A 22,080-nucleotide genomic window follows, 5' to 3' on the forward strand; every position below is an offset into this window, starting at 1 on the left:
AAAAAAAAAATTATATATATATATATATATATATATATATATATATTCGCTTTACATACACTTCATATTCTCAAATCATAAATATATATATATATATATATATATATATTTTTTTTTTTTTTTAATATTTTAAAATGGATGGCATATGGTTATAAACCACAAAACATTGTAGCACCTTTGCATTACAGTATAAAGTGTGCCTTTTGGAAGAAATATAAAAAAAAGTATTTTTACCTAAAAAGGTACACCTGATGTGATAATCCTATTACTTTAACCTCTCCATCTGCTGAAAAGGAAATGAGGTAATTTTACTCTCGATTACTAGGATTACCAGCTTGGTAGCCCAGCAAGGATGAATAAAGTATATAAATCAACTACATTTTTTTTTTTTTTTTTTTAGACAAAGAGGACATATATTACTAAAAATATTAAAAAAAATATTTGAAAAATGTAACATACCATTTGGGACCACTTACTAATGGTGAGGAATAGAGAACAAAACAGCAAGCATTTTCCCTAACTGTATGAGATGTTAACAGCAAGCTATTCAAGCTCATCTATGTGATAATATAGTGTGCCAACTACAGTAATCTACAACCAAGATCTTACATTTCTTTAGTCCAGCAGAACAGAAATATTTTTGTCAATTTGCACAGTACATTCTCAGAGCCGGTTCACATAGGCGCGACCCAACTTGCCGGGGCGACCTGTGAAGTCGCGGTGCTCAGCTCGCACCGCGACCTCGGAGCGGCATGCACGGACTTCATATCATTGAAGTCAATGCAGGTCGCTCCAGGTCGCCCCAAAGTAGTACAGGACCCTTTTTTTAAGTCGGAGCGACTTGTGTCGCTCCTATTAGAACGGGTCCTGTGCTAATCTATGGCAGGCGACCCACGGCGACTTGTCAGGCGACCAGGTCACCTGACAAGTCGCCCCAGTGTGAACCGGCTCTAAAAGATCCACAATTATTGGATTTAAAAATAAATAAATTATTTAGATTTACTTTCCTTTCAGAATCAACATTTTCTATGGGACACTATACTACAAAATACTCCCACAAATGCGGACCAATAATTGCAACCAAATTTTTTAATTTGCACACACAAAAAGTATTTTTTCCTAACAATTCATTCAAGACAATTTGTTGCAAAAATTAATTAATATACCCCAATAAAAAGTCTTAGGCCCCTTTCACACGAAGCAGATCCATTTTGACAGACTCCGCTTGCTCAGCAGGGATCCCTCTGCTGATCCCCGATGAGCAGGCAGGTGACAGGTCCGTCTCCACTCACTGTGCAGAGACGGACCTGTCAAGAGTCCTGCTCTCCTCTATGGGGAGATCGGGTGAAAATGGACAATCTGTCCGTTTTCATCTGATCCTATCCGATCAGACCCGCTGGACGGATGGAGTATGTATCGCCATATGCCTGTTTTCAGTGGATTTTTTCAGTCGGATAGGATGCCAGGCAGGTGTCAGCGGACACATGTCCGCTGACATCTGCCTCCCCATAGGGGTCAATAGGTGGCTTCGTTTGGGTGCTCCTGAAAAACAGACAGGCAGACCTGATCGGTCCAATTGTGTGAAAGGGGCCTTAGGAGCAAAGCTAAATTTTAGACAAAATCCTAACAAAAATTTGGCTACAGGTGAGTCTAATTATTCATTAACCAGTTACGGACCGCCCACCGCAGTTATACTGCGGCAGGCAGCCCCTCCTGCGCAAACCGACGTAGGGGTACATAGGTTGCTCGCCTGGTGCTGGGGGCGAGCTGTCCATTTTCACCTGCTCCCCATTGTAACACTAACGAGTCACATGACACCGGGAAGGGAAAATAGCTAAATAAAATATTTACAAAAATGTGAGGGGTGGGGTGTTACTCACTTTTATGAGATACTATATACAGTATCTCACAAAAGTTAGTACACCCCTCACATTTTTGTAAATATTTAATTATATCTTTTCATGTGACAACGCTGAAGAAATGACACTTTGCCACAAGTAAAGTAGTGAGTGTACAGCTTGTATAACAGTGTAAATTTGCCATCCCCTTAAAATAACTCAACACATCGCCATTAATGTCTAAACCTCTGGCAACAAAAGTGACCCAAGTGAAAATGTCCAAATTGGGCCCAATTAGCCATTTTTCCTCCCAGGTGTCATGTGACTCGTTAGTGTTACAAGGTCCCAGGTGTGAATGGGGATTTGATATTCTCGCTCACTCTCTCATACTGGTCCTGGAAGTTCAACATGGCACCTCATGCCAAAGAACGCTCTGAGGATCTGAAAAAAGAATTGTTGCTCTGCATAAAGATGGCCTAGGCTATAGGAAGCTCGCCAAGACCCTGAAACTGAGCTGCAGCACGGTGGTCAAGACCAAACAATGGTTTAACAGGAAAGGTTCCACTCAGAACAGGCCTTGCCATGGTCGACCAAAGTAGTTGAGTGCACGTGCTCAGCGTTATATCCAGAGGTTGTGTTTGGGAAATAAATGTATGAGTGTGGCCAGCATTGCTGCAGAGCTTGAAGGGGTAGGGGGTCAACCTGTCAGTGCTCAGACCATACGCTGCATCAAATTAGTCTGCATGGCTGTGGTCCCAGAAGGAAGCCTCTTCTAAAGATGATGCACAAGAAAGCCTGCAAACAGTTTGCTGAAGACAAGCAGACTAAGGACATGGATTACTGGAACCATGTACTGTGGTCTAATGAGACCAAGATAAACTTACTTGATTCAGATGGTGTATAGCATGTGTGGCGGCAAGCAGGTGAGGAGTGAAAAGACAAGTGTGTCTTGCCTACATTCAAGCATGGTGGTGGAAGTATCATTGTATAGAGCTGCATGAGTGCTGTTGGCACTGGAGAGCTACAGTTCATTGTGGGAACCATGAATGCCAACATGTGCTGTGACATACTGAAGCAGAGCATGATCCCCTCCCTTTAGAGACTGGGCTGCAGGGCAGTATTCCAACATGATAACGACCCCAAACACACCTCCAAGAGGACCACGGCCTTGCTAAAGAAGCTGAGGGTAAAGGTGATGAACTGGCCACGCATGTCTCCAGGCCTAAACCCTATTGAACATCTGTGGGGCTTCCTCAAGTGGAAAGTGGAGGAGCACAAGATCCCTAACATCTACCAGCTCGGTAATGTCGTCATGGAGGAGTGGAAGAGAACTCCAGTGGCAACCTGTGAGCTCTGGGGAACTCCATTCCCAAGAGGGTTAAGGCAGTGCTGGAAAATAATGGTGGCCACACAAAATATTGACACTTTGGGTCCAATTGGGACATTTTAACTTAGGGGTGTACTTTTGTTGCCAGCGGTTTCGAAATTAATGGCTGTGTGTTGAGTTATTTTGAGGGGACAGCAAATTTACACTGTTATACAAGCTGTACACTCACTACTTTACATTGTAGCAAAGTGTCATTTCTTCAGTGTTGTCACATGAAAAGGTATAATAAAATATTTACAAAAATGTGAGGGGTGTACTCACTTTTGTGAGATACTGTGTGTGTGTGTGTATATATATATATATATATATATATATATATATATATATATATATATATAAATTACAGGGTTCATACACATTTTTATCAATAAAATTCCATGACTTTTCCATGACTTCACGTAAATATTTATGACCTAAAGTTTCATGAAATGTCTATGTATACATGTTAAATAAGAAGAAAAACCATTTCACACCCAGCATATTTTTACTAAAATAAATGACAAGCTTTGTAGTGTACAGTACCTCTGCAGTTAGGGTTTTGTTTCTGGATACAGCGTGACTCAAAATGGTCCCTTGTTTTACAGTGGATGAGATTGAAGCACCGTTGCCGCAGCTGGGAGCCGGTGTCACTTCAGGCACATGGGTGAAAAAAACAGCGATCGGATTGGAAGCTGTCGAGCACGCAACTGCAGACTGGTGCTTTCCACCTTTAGCGTGGCTAGACAGCGCTGCCTCCCCCATATTGGAAATGTCAAATGGTTTACGGTCCTGATCTTTCTCCAGCCACCTCTCATACTTTTCATCATGAAGCCTTACATTTTTAAATCTGCATTTCCCTGGCATTGCTACACACCAACTTTAGCTGAAACTGCGTTACCCCCATAAAGTTAACTATTGTAATTTGACCAATATACTGGAGAAAGAAGATTAATGAGCGCTCCTGCTTGGGGATAAAGCTTCAGTTCAGGCAGTCATGAAGGTGCAGCCGGACTGGTATGGATGGCACAGATGCACAAATGCGGCGCTTACTCTTTGTTAGGCCGAAGCCACAGTTCCAAGAACAGGCAGAAAAGACAGAAAGGCGCCACTCAGCGGAGCAGATGCTTAATAATTTTATTGACACATTTTACATGGTGTAAGCGTCTATCTGCATAGGAGGTAGGCGTCCTTCCGGGTCTGCGGTTTTTCCCTGAGACTTGCCAGCAGCAGCCGAGAGATGACACTAGAGAACCAATCAGGGCACTCACTTCTGATCGAGGCAGCGGTGAAGCGCAGAGTCACTGGAGGGCCGCATTAACATGACGACGCGGGGGGTCGTAACCGGTTTCGGAGCATTTCCTTGAAGGAAACCGGTTACCGCCCCCCCCCCCCCCCGCATTATCACGTTCATGCGGCCCTCCAGCGACTATGCGCTTCACCGCTGCCTCGATCGGGAACGGAGTCCCCTGATTGGTTCTCTAGTGTCATCTCTCGGCTGCTGCTGGCCAGTCTCAGGGAAAAACCGCGAACCCGGAAGGACGCCTACCTCCTATGCAGATAGACGCTTAGCCTGGGTTCACAGTAGTGATGGGAAGTTTGATTCTTTTAAAAGAAATCGGTTAATTTCGAACTACTCACTGAAATGAACTGATTTATGAATCGAATCTTCAGTTCACTTGTTGAGTCTGCTGACAAGCAAGTGAACCGAAGCTCCGGCTCAACCCGAAGTAAGGGTGAGTGACGGTTCACACTTTTGCAATGGCAGACATTGGATGTGATTCGGAGCGCACTGCTCCTAAAATCACATGCGATGTCTGTGCGGTGCAAATTCAGCCATACAGTTTGTATGGCTGAATTCACACCACAATCACAGTGAACTCGCACAGGACCCTTTTTTTGGTCCGCAGCAGAATCTGATCGCATGGTGGTTCACACCAGTGCGATCCGATTCTGTGCGAACTGTCAGATCCCACTGCGATATGCGATCTGAGCTGGGGGGTTGTCGTTAACCTTGAATTGACACCCCCAGCGTATCGCATATGGCAGTGTGAACTGCCTGTGCTGCGGATGCGATACGGGAACACGCAGATATATTGGCAGTGTTCCCGCATCTCAATAGTGTGAACCGGGACTGAGTCAGAGCTTCAGTTTACTTGCTTGTCTGCAGATTCAGCAAGTGAACTGAAGAATCAATACAACAACCCCTGTGTAGTGTGTACCATAAACATAAAACTAACCCACAGAGCTGACATTCCAATAAAGACATTCTAATAATATTACAGTCATTAAAAATATTTGATATTAATTTCTTTTTTTTAAATCCTGTTTGTAAATGTTTCTAAAGGGTTAAATAATTACCCTTTGTCTGTCCTCGCTGTCTGTGCCTTAGCACTGCTGCTGCATGATTATTGCTTGTTCTAATGGCGGTGAATGATTATTTTACTGTACTCGGTTAAACTATTCTTTCAGTGTATTCGCTTCTTCTAACCGAGTCTTTCACTCAGTAACTGGTCTGGAGTGAGGACTCGGAACTGTTATACTGTATCTTTCTTTCCACTTTCCAGCATGTCAGTGGCTGGGAGCATCTGATTGGTTGCAGGACGGAGCTAAGCTCTCACTCTAGGATCAGATTACCAGACCTGTCTCTCCTCTTCAGTGACTCGCAAATGAATGGTTTTAGTGCCGGGTCACACTTATGCGACGCGGGAAGGCTGCGAATTCGCAGCCTGTTCCCGCATCGCAAACGCACCCTTTGCAGTTCACACTGCCATATGCGATACGCTGGGGGTGTCAATGAACTGTTAACGACACCCCCAGTTTGATCGCATATCGCAGTGCGATCTTTACAGTTCGAACAGGATCGGATCGCACAAGTGTGAACCACTGTGCGATCCGATCCTGATGCGGCTGAAAAAAAGGGTCCCTGTGCGACTTTTGTGCGGGTGCAGTGTGAATTTAGCCATACAAAGTGTATGGCTGAATTCGCACCGCACAGCCGATCGCATGTAATGAAGGAGCAGTGCGCTCCGATATTACATGCGATCGCCGCACTCGCAAGAGTGTGAACCGGCACTTATACGGTTTCATCCTGTGTCAATAAAATTATTTACATCTGCTCCACAGTGACACCTTTCTCTCTTTTCTGCATATGAACAAATTCCATGACTTTTCCAAAACTTTCCAAGGCCTGGAAAGTGTCATGTCAAAATCCCATGACTTTTCCTGGAAATTCATGACCGTACGAACCCTGTATTATGTATATATATATATATATATACACACACACACACACACACACACACACACACACACACACACACACATATACACGCATATATACATACACACATCCAACATTTTTTTTAAAAACTGCAAAGCCTAACACCAGGAATAAGAAAACATAAAAAATAAAAAATCTACCCTTGCAGTGCCCCTCCCCATTCCCCGTGCATTTCAAGGGTTAAATGCTCATTATGTCTAGAAGTATAACAGAGGCATTATTACTTAGCTTATCCCCACCTCCAATGCATTTCTCCTCTCCCTGAAGCTCCAGTCTGTGGCATAATTTTGTGTAATGCAGGGCTATTAACCCTGCTTTGTACATAGTGGGGACGAGCATGTGATCTGGGCCATCAGCTGCTTAGAAAAGAGGATCCAGGGGACAGTTACACCACTGGAGAACCCCCTAGCAATAACCCCTTGCAGTGAGGGGTGGAGCACTGCAAGGGTATTTTTCGTTGTACCTAGAGTTGTACTTTTAGCCCCCATTCACATTAGGTGGCTCCGACTTCGGGGGCGACCTGTGAAGTCGCGTGCAGTGCGACTTCGGCGCGACTTGCACGGACTTCACATAATGGAAGTCAATGCAAGTCGCCTCCAGGTCGCCCCGAAGTAGTACAGGACCCTTTTTCTAAGTCGGAGTGACTTGTGTCGCTCCTATTAGAACGGCTCCTGTACTACACAGTGGGAGCGGGAGGACCGCGACTTGTCAGGCTGACAAGTCGCGGCAGTGTGAATGGACTCTAAACCAATATGCACAAAGAAGTGACTTAAGCCTAGTACACATGGGCCGAATGTCAGGCAGCATTGAGCGGTTCAATAGAACCTGGCTGACATTAAACCCATGTGTACTGCAGCCGATCTAAAAGAAGCTGGCCATTCTGCCGGCTTCTGTTGAAGGGGCATGATCAAAAAAGGTCTGCCGATTGGCTCCCGGGGAGATTGTTGTACTAACATTGCAGTGTTTGACCGCTCAGAAGGAGTCGCTATACTGTTTTTTTTTTAATTCAGCCGTGCTGGGTTGAGAGAAAAAAAAAAAAACTAGTAGTGTATACCAATAATAAAGTGCAACATATAAGTGCAGAGCAAGCAATTAATAACAGAACATTTAAATAACAGAATCCAAATCAAGCTAAATCAGTTTTGTGATAACAAAAATAAACTTGGGATAAAAAAAAAAAAAAACACTCTCAAAAGCATAGGTAAAAAAAACACATATAAGCTCACCACACTGATACAAATTGGTGAAATAACGTTAATGGCAATGGCTCCTCCCACCCGTACGCGTTATGCCCACTTCATAAGCTTCTTCAGCAGATCATTGCCATTGACGTGACATGGTGAGCTGATGATATGCGTTTTTACCTTATACTTTTGTGAGTGTTTTTTATACCAAGTTCATTTTTAAGAAATACACGAGTAGCAGAGAACACTATGGTTTCTCCATTTTGGTTATATATCACATGAGTATCGAGAGTAAGAGGTGGAGGACTAAGATTCAGGGGTGCTACCAGAAAGATTGTTCCAGTATCATCTTAAAGCGGAGTTCCACCCAAAAGGTAACAGTAACAGGTAAGTTCTAATATTTAAAAGTCAGCAGCTACAGTATTTGTAGCTGCGGACTTTAATTTTTTCATGGGGGGGGGGGGGTGGAACTCCTCTTTGAGTGGAGGACACGAAGACTGATTTGACTCTGTGGTGGGGTCAGATATTCGAGGTGAGCAGGAATTTTGCCTGAAGGTGGTGGGCACCGAACACATTGGATACAACCTTTATTGTCACTATGTTTGCACTACGGTGGAATATTATGAATGGGACTTTGATACAGACATTTTTGTTATCACAATAATAATTTAGCTTGATTTGGATTCTATCATTTACATATTCTGTTATTAATTGATTGCGCTGCACTTATATATTGCATTTTATTATTGGTTTGCGAGTTGGGTGGACACACTCTGAAAGTGCTAGCAGCAGTCCTAGCCTTGTCTAATTAGGCACAATATATTAATTAGAAGGATGTTCACTACTGTTAGGAAATTGTTTACACTGATTATTTTTTTATATACATTAGTAGTGTGTACCAGGCTTAACTCTAACCATACTCTCAAACTATCTATATAAAATAAATATCTAATCACCTAGTTTGAGGCAAATAATTCAGCAGGGAACATTTATGGTGCTATATAATCTACTTAAAGGTTAATTATCCTATAAATGAGAGCTATTTTAATCTGTGTTAAGTATGTCATCGCTCTAATTATTTTTCTTTGCACCCAACAATAACTGCACACTACTGCAGACAGGGCCTTCAGCTCATATAATACCCTTTATATGATCTTAGTGTGAGACAATCTGCTTCTCTCCACATATTCGATAAAGGGTAACATTTACCATCATAGATAACTTAATTGCTGATGTTAAAATATATCAGACAGTAAAGCACACTACAAAGCAATCACCGTTTTTGAATTCTGCATTCCTTGCCAAACACACAATATCACACACACTCCTAAATACAACTTACTTCTTTAAAGGGGATGCTCATTCCCCTTCGTAGGAATATGGAAAGGTTTCCCCATCTCAGTGTTATCATTCTGCATGTTAGAAGTATGCAATGTATGGCTGAGGGAAACTGTTTGTTCTGGGCTCAACATTTACTATATATGGGAACCATATGGGTTCATTACAATAAGAAAATATCAAGACTAATCAGTGTACAGGTAACCACACAAAGACATTTTTTCAGCTAGAAATAGAGCTTTCAATAACTGACAAGTATTGTACAGTTATACTCACAACACACATTACAAGCTAAAGTTTGCAGGTTAAATAGTGCAAAAATAAAGACATACCATAAATTCATTTATTAAAAAATGGGATTTTTGACTTACCCTAAAATCCATTTCTCTGATGTTCATTAACGAACACAGCTACTGATTCTTCTTTACCATTGGGCTATACTGCCCCTACAGGAGTAGGACACTAGGAAGGAAAAAGCTTGACTATGCTCTATGGGCAGTCCCAGGGGGTATACAACCACGCTCAGCTAGTTTTGTTACAAGCAGTGTCAGAAGAAAGCCAACTCCACAGAGGGGTGGGTGCTGTGTCCGTCAATGAACATCAGAGAAATGGATTTTATGGTAAGTCAAAAATCCCATTTGTTCTTTCGTTCATTGACGGACACAGCTCTTGATTCTTCTTAACCATTGGGATGTCCCAAAGCAGTGTTAAACTTGAGGGGTGGGAAAAAAGCAGAAAAAAATTCCAAAGGGTAACCATAGTCAACCAGGTAAAATGGAGCTCAAACACAAACAACTGGAGCTCACCTGAAAAAAAAAAAACAATACACCTTCAAAGAGGACCAGGTCCTCTAAACAGCAGCCAGCAAAACCTTGCGGCCAAAAGAAGCATCCGCAGATGTCAATACATCCACTTTTTTAAAATTTTGTAAAAGTGTGCATCGACGACCAAGTGGCCGCCTTGCAACCTGCGTCACTGACGCTTGATAACAGAAAGCCCAGGAGACCCTAAGCACCCTAGTAGAGTGCTCCTTGACAGGGAAAGGAGGAACCTTACCCTTGGTGCAATAGGCCTAAACCACCATCTGTCTGATCCTTCTGGAAATGGTCGCAGAAGAAGCGGACAACCCTTTGTGAGGTCCATCCGTGAGCACAAATATAGAGTCTGACTTCCGAAAAAAGACTCCAGGTATACCCTTATTGCCCGGACCACATCCAAGGCATGCAAGGTAATTTTCTTCGGATGTTTAGCCAGGGAGACAGGGAAGGCAACACAATGTCTTCATTCAAATGAAGGTCAGAGATCAACTTGGGAAGGAATGACGGACAGGGGGCGAATCACCACCTTGTCCTTGTGAATTACAAATAAGGTGAATGACAGGATAATGCCGCCAGTGATAGCCACAAAAAAAGGTCACATTCAGGGGCAACGCAAGCAGAGAAACCTCCCTATTATTTTCAAAGGGAGGCTTCTGTAGAACTGAAAGCACCACATTAAGATCCCAGGGCGGCAACGGAACCCGCACTGAAGGAACCAAATGTGGACACCATAAAGGTACGCACCAGGGAGTGTGAGGCCAAAGCCGATACCTGGCCCTTGATGGTACTCAAGGTCAATTTCTGTTCAACCCCCATGTTAAAGGAAGGTTAAGATCCGATCCACCGAGAAAGAGCTAGGATGAACCCCAAGAGACTAGCACCACGCAATGTACAACTTCCACGTACAATGGTAGTTCTTCCTAGAAGTAGATTTCCTAGCTTTCAACAATGTGGGAATCACCGACTCAGACAAACCTTCAGCACCTGGTGTTCAATAGCCAAGCTGTCAAAGCCAGCGGCTGTAAAGCAAGATGAAAGATCAGTGCTTGGGACAACAGATCCTCCCTGAGCTTAAGCCCCCAAGGAGCATTGACAAGCAGCCGTACCAGATCGGCGTAACAAGACCAGCGAGGTCAGTCTGGACGGAATCCCTTCTGCTTTGATCCTGCACAGGAGTCGTGGCAGAAAATTGAGAGGGCTGAAACAAATCGGTCAGCCCACTTTAGAATGCCAGCTACTTACCAAGCCGCCAGGACACTACTTGTGCCCCCTTGGTTATTGACTTAGAGCACGGTCATGGCATTGTCCAAAGGAATTCATACCAGACACCCCTGAAGACGAATTGTCCAATGAGCCAGATAAAGGCTGATCGTTCAGAGTTCCAGAACATTAATCGGCAGTCTGGACTCTGCCAGAGCCCAGAACTCCTGAGCACATCTGTGCTGAGGATGCCTCCCCACCCGGATAGGCCAGCATCAGTGGTGACAACTGTCTAGTACAGGGGAAGAAAGGATTTTCCCTGTTGAAGTGCCAGAGAATGAAACCACCACTAGAGACTGTGGATCTGTGTCCCATTCACCAGAATCTTTTTAGCAGAGATCTTGTGCGGAACTGTGCAGACTGCCATGAGGGTGGACACCAACAGGCCCAGCAACCGCATGCAAGCCCGGAGGGATGACCATCTGCTGAACAACAGAAGCTGAGTTGCCTCCTGCAATGTCTGGAGTTTTTCCAGAGGAAAAAAGACTCTGGCTGAGGCAGAGTCCAGAGTCAGACCCAGATAGTCCAGTTTTTATGGACAGAACCGAAGCAGACTCCTGAAGGTTCAGAATCCAACCGAACTCCTGGGGATAAAAGAGGGGCCGTCGGCCGTGACACAGACACGCAGGCAAGGTACCCTAATGGTCCCGCAGCACTAAAAGGGGCAGGTGCGCCCCACAATAATAGCAGGAAGGCTGTCCTCAAAAAATGAAGCATCCTCCAAAGTGCCACACCTTCCAAGGGAGGTGCCAAGCTGACCACATGGTCTAACAGGCCGCAAGCCGCAGCCTAAATTTTTGTGGAGGCCCAGCCGCAAGTGCATGGATCCCAGCCCAGCAGATGCCCAAAGGAAGAGTGGGGGCTTCAGCTAAACGCACTAGGGCCGTCCCCCAACGGAGGCCCCCGACTCGGCCGCATGGCCTAGTAGGCTGCAGCCTAAATTTTTGTGCGCGCCCAGCCACTTGGACGCGAGCCCCAGCAGAGCCGAACTCCTGGGGGCAGCGGAGGGGAGGGCGGATGCCCAACAGGAGGCAGTGGCTTTAGCCATCCTCACAGGGACCGCCTCACGTAGTTTCCGACTAGTAGGCTTCAAAGCTGCGACCTAAATTTTCAGCCGGATTCGGCCGCGTGAGGCGCTGCCCGCAAGGGCCAAACTATTCGCTTCCCCAGCCCAACAACCGCCGCAAGGAGCCCAGAAGACATTCCTGCCCTAGTCACCAACCCCCAGGATGGCAGGGAACCCTGCTCAACCCCCCGTTGCGCACCAGGAAAACCCGGTCAGCAGCAACTCCAACCAGCCCCCTTAATAGCATGTGGCAACCGCCAGCTCATAACTTCACCCAGGGAGGGGCTCAAACAGTGGACCCACAGTGACCACCGAAATTTTAGAAGGGCTGGGGGGGTGAGGAGGGGGAACTCAGGGGTCCCACTATCCCAGGGAGGGGCCCACGTCCACCCCAAAACCCCAGGAGTAGAGGGGGGACAGCTACCTACCATACCAGGAACCGGGTGGGCACCGCTCCGAACAGACCACCGCTCCGTCATAATGTGGGTGCTGTCGGCCAGGAGAAACGCTGCAACTTAGGCCGAGGCCAGGTTGTATGCGTCCTCGCCAGACGTTTAACTCGCAGGCCAGCCCCCGTCCAGTGGGGCTATGTCGCGGCCGACCTAGCGCGGAGCTGCGGTCTGCACACGCTCACTGGCCAGACTGGGGGGACCCTCTGAATCTAGATTATTCAGTCTGTCGCCCAGTCCGGCAATAGATTGTAGATTCTCATAGGAACAAAATAGCAAAGAAAGGAAGAAAAAAAAAAAATCGCCAGGACCAGAGATCCCAGCAAGGAACTAGGTCCTTACTCCTGACTAGGCAGAAAAAAACAGAGTGCCTATAGCTGAGTGGGTGTATACCCTCTGGGACTGGTCATAGGTGTAGTCAAGTTTTTTCCTGCTAGTGTTCTACTCCAATAGGGGGCAGTGTAACCCAATGGTTAAGAAGAGTCAGGAGCTGTGTCCGTCAATGAGCGAAAGAGAAAAATGGTTTTAGGAAATACATTTGAATGTAAATGGCCAGCTTTACACTGATCGAATAGGTAGAAGATCTCTCTGAAGACCTGAATGACGTTGCCTTTCCAGGGGGCATCAGTGCCTTCAGGGAAATCAGAAAGTGGACAGAAGGTAAGTAAAAAAAGCACAATGTTAAATGATTTTATGCCAGCATGCAGAGATACAAGATAGTATGAATTTTAGTAGAAATATGGGAAAAAGTCCACTTTTAGTCCCCGTTCACATTAGGTCGCTCCGACTTAGGGGGCGACCTGTGAAGTCCCGTGCAGCGCGACTTCGGCGCGACTTGCACGGACTTCACATAATGGAAGTTAATGCAAGTCGCCTCCAGGTCGCCCCGAAGTAGTACAGGACCCTTTTTCTAAGTCAAGGCGACTTGTGTCGCTCCTATTAGAACGGGTCCTGTACTACACAGTGGGAGCGACGGTGCACGACTTGTCAGGCTGACCAAGTCGCCTGACAAGTCGTACCAGTGTGAATGGACTCTAAAACGTTAATTTATCAACACAGTGACATACAATGTTTGTTGATTGATGATTATGCTTCTACAAAGTGTTAAGTATTGAAACCCTTGTAATTCCTATTCTGTCCCAACAAACCACACACCTGCAGGAAGTGTTTAAAGCTTTAATTTAGATGCACATGTTAGTAAAAATGAACAACGTGGAATACGCTAAAACATATAATTGGTCAGAACACTTGCTTTTTTCTTAGCAAAAAATGGCAATTAGTTTAATTACTGCATTTATCACATCTACAAGTCTAACGACACTAAGTTTGGACCAGAAACACATTGCCTAGGCAAAGGCACTGCCTACCCATGAACTCACAAGACTGGGGGGGGGTTACAAACTATAGATATATGTATAGATAGCTGTATATACACACATACATACATACACACACAACTATGGCCAAAAGCTTTGAATATAACACAAATACACATTTTAACAAATTCTGCTGTTTTAGTGTTTTTAGATCTTTTTGTCTGATGTTACTATGGTATACTGAAGTATAATTACAAGCATTTCATAAGTGTCAAAGGCTTTTATTGACAGTTACATGAAGTTTCTGCAAAGAGTCAATATTTGCAGTGTTGACCCTTCTTTTTCAAAACCTCTGCAATTCACCCTGGCATGCTCTCAACTTCTGGGCCACATCCTGACGTATGGCAGCCCATTCTTGCATAATCAATGCTTGGAGTTTGTCAGAATTTGTGTTTTTTTTTTTTTTTTTTTCACCCGCCTCTTGGGGATTGACCACAAGTTCTCAATGGGATTAAGGTCTGGGGAGTTTCCTGGCAGTTGTCCCTAAAATTTTGATGTTTTGTTCCCCAAGCCACTTAGCATTTTTGCCTTGTGGCAAGATGCACTGTCATGCTGGAAAAGGCATTGTTCATCACCAAACTGTTCTTGGATGGTTGGAAGAAGCTGCTCTAGGGGGATGTTTTTGTCCTATTCTTTATTCATGGCTGTGAGCCCACTCCCTTTGCTGAGAAGTAACCACACACATGAATGGTTTCAGGAAGCTTTACTGTTGGCATGACACAGGACTGATGGTAGTGCTCACATTTTCTTCACAGGACAAGGTTTTTTTTTTTTCCGGATTCCAAAAACAAGCAGAATGGGGATTCATCAGAGAAAATGACTTTACCCCAGTCCTCAGCAGTCCAATCCCTGTATCTTTTGCAGAATATCAGTTTGTTATGGATGTTCTTTTCTGCCCTCCTTGACACCAGCCATCCTCCAAAAGTTTTCGCCTCACTGTGTGTGCAGGCACACTCACACCTGCCTGCTGCCATTCCTGAGCAAGCTCTGCACTGGTGGTGCCCCAATCCCGCAAATGAATAAACTGTAGGAGACGGTCCTGGCGCTTGCTAGACTTTCTTGGGCACCCTTAAGCCTTCACAAATGCAGTGGAAATTTTTTTTTTTATGGGATTAAGTTATTTTCATGGCAAAGAGGGACTTTGCATCTGATAACTCTTCATAACATTGTGAAGTATATGCAAAGTGCTATTATAACAATTGAGGCAGCAGAGTTTGTGAAAATTAAGATCTGTCAGTCGCAAAACTTTTGGCCATATACATACATACGGATGCAGTCCTTTGATGCATATCAGTAGGGTAATACCGCCCACTACAGGAGTAGGACACTAAGCAGAAAGAATTTTTGGAATTTGCCTATGGGCAGTCCCTGGGGGTAAAATCCTCTCTCTTCCTGCATAGGATTTCAGTTTTGTATCAAAGCAGTGTCAGAGAAAAGCACACCAACCCACTCAAAAAATAGAGCCCCCAGCGACTCACTGTCCTTAGAATGCAGCAATCTAATCTGATCAGGGAGTTCTGCACGTGTCAGTGGCGGCTCAGGAAAAGGAAGTGAGCCAGGAAACTGCCCGGGCTCCTCCCACGTTTACTCACCATGCCGGGAACACAGGCGGGCGCCATCTCCTGACAGGACCCCACGCCACTGGAGTGGGGGGGCTGTTGGCCAAATAGGAACGCTGCAACAAAAGCGTAGACACTGTCGTGTGCGTCCTGGCAGCAAGACGTTTAATTCGCGGGGCCAGTCCCCATGCAGTGGGACTATGTCGCGGCCCTCCAAGCGCGGAGCTAAGGCCTGCACACGCTCGCTGGCCAGAGAAAAAAAGGCTAGCTAAAAAAAATTATTTCTATGCCAGGACCAAAGATCTCATCAAGGAACATGGTCCTTACTCCTGACTAGGCAGATTAAAACTGACATCCTATTCAGGAAGAGAGAGGGTATACCCCCAGGGACTACCCATAGGCGAAGCCAGAAATTCTTTCTGCCTAGTGTCCTACTCCTGTAGTGGGCGGTATTACCCTACTGATATGCATCAGAGGACTGCTTCTGTCAATGAACAATAAAGAAATTAGATCAAATACTTAATTTCAATAACTCAATTTAAAAAAAGTGAAACTCATTTTATATAGTTGCGTTACACAAAGAGTGATACATGTCAAGCATTTCTTTTAATTTTGATAATTATGGCTTACAGCTAGTGAAAACCCAAAATGCAGTATCTTAGAATATTTGATTATTAACAGTCTCCCGCGTGGGAGGGGAGAGTGGAGGAGGAGGAGGGGGGGGGGGGTCACAGGACAGAGGGAAACCCAGGAGTGTGAGGGTCCAACCATCCCAGCGAGGGGGCCCGCGTCCACCCCAAATTCCATCAGGGAAGGGGGGGGGGGGGGGAGGAACGTTTACTCACCATACCGGGAACACAGATGGGCACCATCTCCTGACAGGACCCCACACCACTGGAGTTGGGGGGGGGCTGTTGGCCAAATAGGAATGCTGCTACAAATGCCTAGACCCTGTTGTGTGCGTCCTGGCGAGACGTTTAACTTGTGGGGCCAGTCCCCGCCCAGTGGGACTATGTCGTGGCGTAGCCAGAAATTCTTTCTGCCTAGTGTCCTATTCCTGTAGGGGGCAGTATTACCCTGCTGATATGCATCAGAAGACTGCGTCCGTCAATGAACGGTAAAGAAATTAGAATATCATCAAAAAGTTAATTTATTTCAATAATTCAATTTAAAAAAAGTGAAACTCATTTTATATAGTTGCATTACACAAAAAGTGATACATGTCAAGCATTTCTTTTAATTTTGATAATTATGGCTTACAGCTAGTGAAAGCCCAAAATGCAGCATCTCAGAAAATAAAAAAAAAAAGAAAAGGATTTTTAATACAGAATAGTTGGCTTACTGAAAAATATACCCATGTACAGTATGCATTCATTACTTGGTCGGGGCTCCTTTTGCATGAATTACTGCATCAATGCAGCGTGGCATGGAAGCGATCAGCCTGTGGCACTGCTGAGGTGTTATGGAAGCCCAGGTTTCTTTGATAGCAGCCTTCAGCTCGTCTGCATCTGCTGCTGTTGGTCCACTGTGTCTTATCAAGTCCAAAGTCAACACAGCCCTCTACTAGGAAATTCTGGGGCACTTCGTGCTTCCCTCTGCTGACCAGCTTTATGGAGATGCTGATTTCATTTTCCAGTAGGGCTTGGCACCTGCCCAAACTGCCAAAAGTACCAACACCAGGTTTAATGATCATGGTATCTCTGTGCTTGACTGGCCAGCAAACTCTCCTCACCTTAACCTCATAGAGATTAGAGACACCATACCTAACAATGCGATGAGCTGAAGGCTGCTACCAAATCAACCTGGGCTTCCATAACACCTCAGTAGTGCCATAGGCTGATTGTCTTCAAGCCAAGCCATATTGATGCAGTAATTCATGCAAAAGGAGCCCCAAGTATTGAGTGCATACTATACTGTAAATGGACATACAGTACTTTTTAGTAAGCCAACATTCCTGTATTAAAAATCCTTATTTTTTTTTATTTTTTTTTTTATTGGTCTTATGTAATATTCCAATTTTCTAAGATACTGAATTTTGGGTTTTCACTAGCTGTAAGCCATTATCATCAAAAGAAAAGAAAGACATGCTAGAAATATATTACGCTGTGTGTAACGCATTTATATAAAATATAAGAGTTTCCCTTTTTGAATTACTGAAAAAAAAAAAAGAATGTTTTGATGATATTCTAACTTTAGGAGATTATATATAAATACACACACACATAAACACACACATAAACACACACACACACACACACACACGCCAATCAGCCATAACATTATGACCACCTATCTTATATGTAGTATGGCCTCCCTTTTGCTAAAAAAGCCATGACCTTGACCAAGGACAACCTCTGGATATGACACTGAGTACGTGCACTCAACCTCTTTGGTTGATCGTGGCGAGGCCTGTTCTGAGTGGAACCTGTCCTGTTAAACCGCTGTATGGTCTTGGCCACAGTGCTGCAGCTCAGTTTCAGGGTCTTGGCAATCTTCTTATAGCCTAGGCCATCTTTATGTAGAGCTACAATTCTTTTTTTTTTTCAGATCCTATGAGGTACCATGTTGAACTTCCAGTGACCAGTATGAGTGAGAGCGATAACACCAAATGTAACACACCTGCGACCTTGTAACACTAATGAGTCACATGACACCGGCAGGGAAAATGGCTCATTGGGCCCAATTTGGACATTTTCACTTAGGGGTGTACTCACTATTGTTGCCGGCGGTTTAGACATTAATGGCTGTGTGTTGAGTTATTTTGAGGGGACAGCACATTTACACTGTTATACAAGCTGTACACTCACTACTTTACATTGTAGCAAAGTGTCATTTCTTTAGACCCCTTTCACACAGGCCAAGCTGATCTGAGCCACCTGTCAGTTTTTCAGGTGGACCTGATCGGATGCTCCATGCATCTCTATGGGGCAGCGGATGTCAGCGGAGACATGTCCGCTGACACCAGCTGCTATCCGATCCTGTCCGTGAAATCCGGATGGATGGAAAGCCTATTTTCCATCCGTCTAGCAGATCGGATCGGATGGGATCGGATGAGAACGGACAGGTGGTCCGTTCTCATCCGATTTCCCCATAGAGGACAGCGGGGATCTGACAGCTCCCTCTCTGCACACAGAGCGGAGATGGAGCTGTCATCCACATGCTCAGCGGGGATCAGTGGATCGATCCCCTGCTGAGCAGAACGGACTCCGTCGACAGAACGGACCCGTGTGAAAGGGGCCTTAGTGTTGTCACATGAAAAGATATAAAATATTTACAAAAATGTGAGGATGTACTCACTTTTGTGAGATACTGTACAATATATATATATATATATACACACACACACACACTTATCTACTTTGTGGGGAAGTTTCCCTCACTTCCTGTCAGAGAGGTATTGAGAGGAAATGAGGAAATACCCATAACTGGATCACAGACAGACATAGGAACCTCAGAACTTTCAGCTCTCTCCACTCGATGCAAATTATTATTACAGGAATTTTAGCAACTTTACCTCTATGACCAAACATGAAGCATTTATCATCTGCCAAACAACATTTTAGTATTGAATACTGGAAGACAGACTAGTTAACAGATAAATCAAAATTAGAAGTCTGCAGTTGAGTTCAAAGACATTACTCAGAGGCTGTGTGAGCAGTAACAGAAATTCATAGTCTGTTAGGAGACTTGTACCAGATCTTTCCTGGCTGTAAGTTGAATGGAAAAGAACTCATTTTGCAGCAGGGCAGGGATCCCACATACATATTAAAGCTGTTCCAGGCCTTACTGAAGTCCAAGAAAAAACTGAATCCTGTAAGTGTTCCATAAACAGATACCAGACTTCGATTCATTGAACATTTTTATGAACAACTGAAAAGGTAAAACATATTATTCTACCATAAGACAATATATAGAGACCATTCTTAACCAGGTTTCTGTGTAACGCTATGGTTCCTCTAGAGCAGGGATCCTCAAACTATGGCCCTCCAGCTGTTGCGGAACTACACGTCCCATGAGGCATTGTAAAACTCTGACATTCACAGACATGACTAGGCATGATGGGAATTTTAGTTCCTGAACAACTGGAGGGCCGTAGTTTGAAGACCCCTGCTCTAGAGCCTTGGTCCTCAACCCTGGTCCTCAGGGCCCACTAACAGGCCAGGTTTGCAAGATAACTGAAATACATCTCAGGTGATATAATTTGCTGCTCAGTGATTGCAGTACTCTAGTCTGCATCTCCCAAAGGTAATACCTAATACTAAAATCTGGCCTGTTAGTGGGCCCTGAGGACCGGAGTTGAGGACCACTGCTCTAGAGCACAGGTGGAAGATACAAAGCCCGCGGTCTGAATCCGGCCCGCCAGGCCTCGTCATGTGGCCACCACCACTTTTGCTCCCCACTGTTCCGTTTTTCTCAATGCCAGGTCTCCCAGGACAAGAGTAAACATCCTCCCTCCCAATCCCGCGAGCGGCGCTGGCTTTGTGTCAACGCATGCGCGGCCAGTCGGTCTCCAAGGAAACAAGAATAAACATCTCCCGTTCTCTCACCTCCTCAGTCCCACTAACAACTATTTGTGAGCTAAGCACATGCGCGTTAGGCCTGGCATAGCTGTCAGCACTCTGTAATGCATCTCTGCACTCTGTACGTAGCGCACTGCTAATCCCTGCACTCTGTACGTAGCACACTCCTGATCCCTGCACTCTGTACGTAGCACACTCCTGAATTAAATGCTGAGAAAATTATATATAATAATAAAGAGTAGAACATAGTCTTACAGATACAACCGGCCCTTTGAGGGCAACCATACTGCTGATATGGCCAGGGATGAATTTGAGTTTGACTGCCCTGCCTTAAGGTTTATGGTTGAAGAATATTGTAAAGCTGTCGTATTAGAAATGTAATCACAGGTATTAATGGCAAACACAAACTGTCAGCCATTAACACAGGTACAGAATGTGACTCAGTTTTGCAGAAAATTTGTCTTTGTCCATTCATTCTGGCCCCATATATTTCTAAATTTAGTAGTCTCTTAGAAAATATGTCTTGTGCCACGTTTAAATATTTATAGATTGGGCAGTTATTCGGAGAGTTTTAGTTTTAAGAACCTGTGAATTAAGTCAAATCTATTTGTCAAAAATCTAGATGTGCTAAAAAAAGGTTTGCAGTAAATGAACTGAAAAAGTCCCATTTGGCAGGTTTTACATGTGGTGAATACTAGTGTAAAGAAAAATCCATTCCACAGGTTGGTGAATGTTGGTGCTTGATCTATTAAGTGTACATGAGTTACACGGTCAATTATGTTTTATTGGTTATTGCTTCATTAATGAACATGCAGTATGTCTCACACTCACCACCTACTGCAGGGGTGTCAAACTCCATTTCATTGTGGGCCGCATCAGCATTATGGTTGCCCTCAAAGGGCTGGTTATATCTGTAAGATTAGATGTCCAGAGCACCCCACCCCAGAGCACCCCAAGCCCCCTTACACCCTTAAATGAGATGTCAAATCCCCCCACCATCAGAAGTCAAGAGTCACCCACCCTTCCTTACATCACAATGCCCCCCCTTACCTTGTGCTGCTGCCAGGAAGAAGATGCGGGTGGATCTGGAAAGAAGAAAGTGCAGGGTCTGGAGGAGAACCAGACGAGGGCTGGAGTCAGCTTCCAGAGTCTACTGAATGCTGAGACCAGGGGAGGCAGAGGCAAAATGGTGTTGCTGCTGCACAGAGAGGTGCAGGATCTGTAGGAGGAGTTCTACCCTCCTCTCTGCTGCGGACTGCTGAGAAGAGGTGGGGGGGGGGCAAAGACGAGCCTTTCTGCAGCTGCACAGAGGAGTGCAGGATCTGGCAAAGGAGTTCTGTCTGTCTCTCTGCTACTAGTAAAACAAGGTGGGGGCAGAGACAAGGGGGGTGCTGCAGCAGAGGTGTGAGGGCCACATGGAATGGCCTGGGGGGGCCGCATTCGGCCCACGGGCCTTGTGTTTGACACCTGTGCCTTAAGGCATTTAACTACATACTTCTCTTGTGTCCTGAAAGTACAGGTTAGGGTTCCAGAACAAGCTGCAATTTGATGGCTAAATAGAAAAAGATTACTTCTGTAAAGCAGGGTTACATGCACAAGTTTTTTGTTTTTTTTAACCAGTGGAACAAAAAAAGAAAAACCTGATAGATACCCACACTAACGCAAGAGATGTGGATGCGGGAACGCCTGCCCTGCCACGGTACAGTATTCTGACAGCGGAGACATCCCCCTCCCAAAGTCATAATACACAGATCAGCGCTGAATCGGTTGCATGCAAGCACTGATCGATTGCTAATTTTCCAACATGACCATTTGACAAGCCTCTGTTGAACAGACAGCGGTTCACACGTACTGAAATTAGGCCGGTTGCTGAACATGCCCAATTTCAGTGCGTGTATACCCTGTCTAAGATTGTAAAGTAATTATCCAATTCAAACAATCTCCCCTTAAAATTTCTGATTTAGATGAGCCTTATGATTCAAACTGGCCATATGTTTGGACTAACAGGGCCACAAAAAACTGTTAA

General features: G+C 44.8%; 1 protein-coding gene across 15 annotated transcripts in view; it reads right to left on the reverse strand.

Annotated features, from left to right (window-relative positions):
- Positions 1 to 22,080, reverse strand: part of MBNL2 (muscleblind like splicing regulator 2) — a 300,532-nt gene that overhangs the window by 76,092 nt on the left and 202,360 nt on the right. The window lies entirely within an intron of this gene.

The sequence above is a fragment of the Pelophylax lessonae genome (genome assembly GCF_965119305.1).
Source record: "Pelophylax lessonae genome assembly, chromosome: 2".
In the NCBI taxonomy this organism is placed as follows: domain Eukaryota; kingdom Metazoa; phylum Chordata; class Amphibia; order Anura; family Ranidae; genus Pelophylax; species Pelophylax lessonae.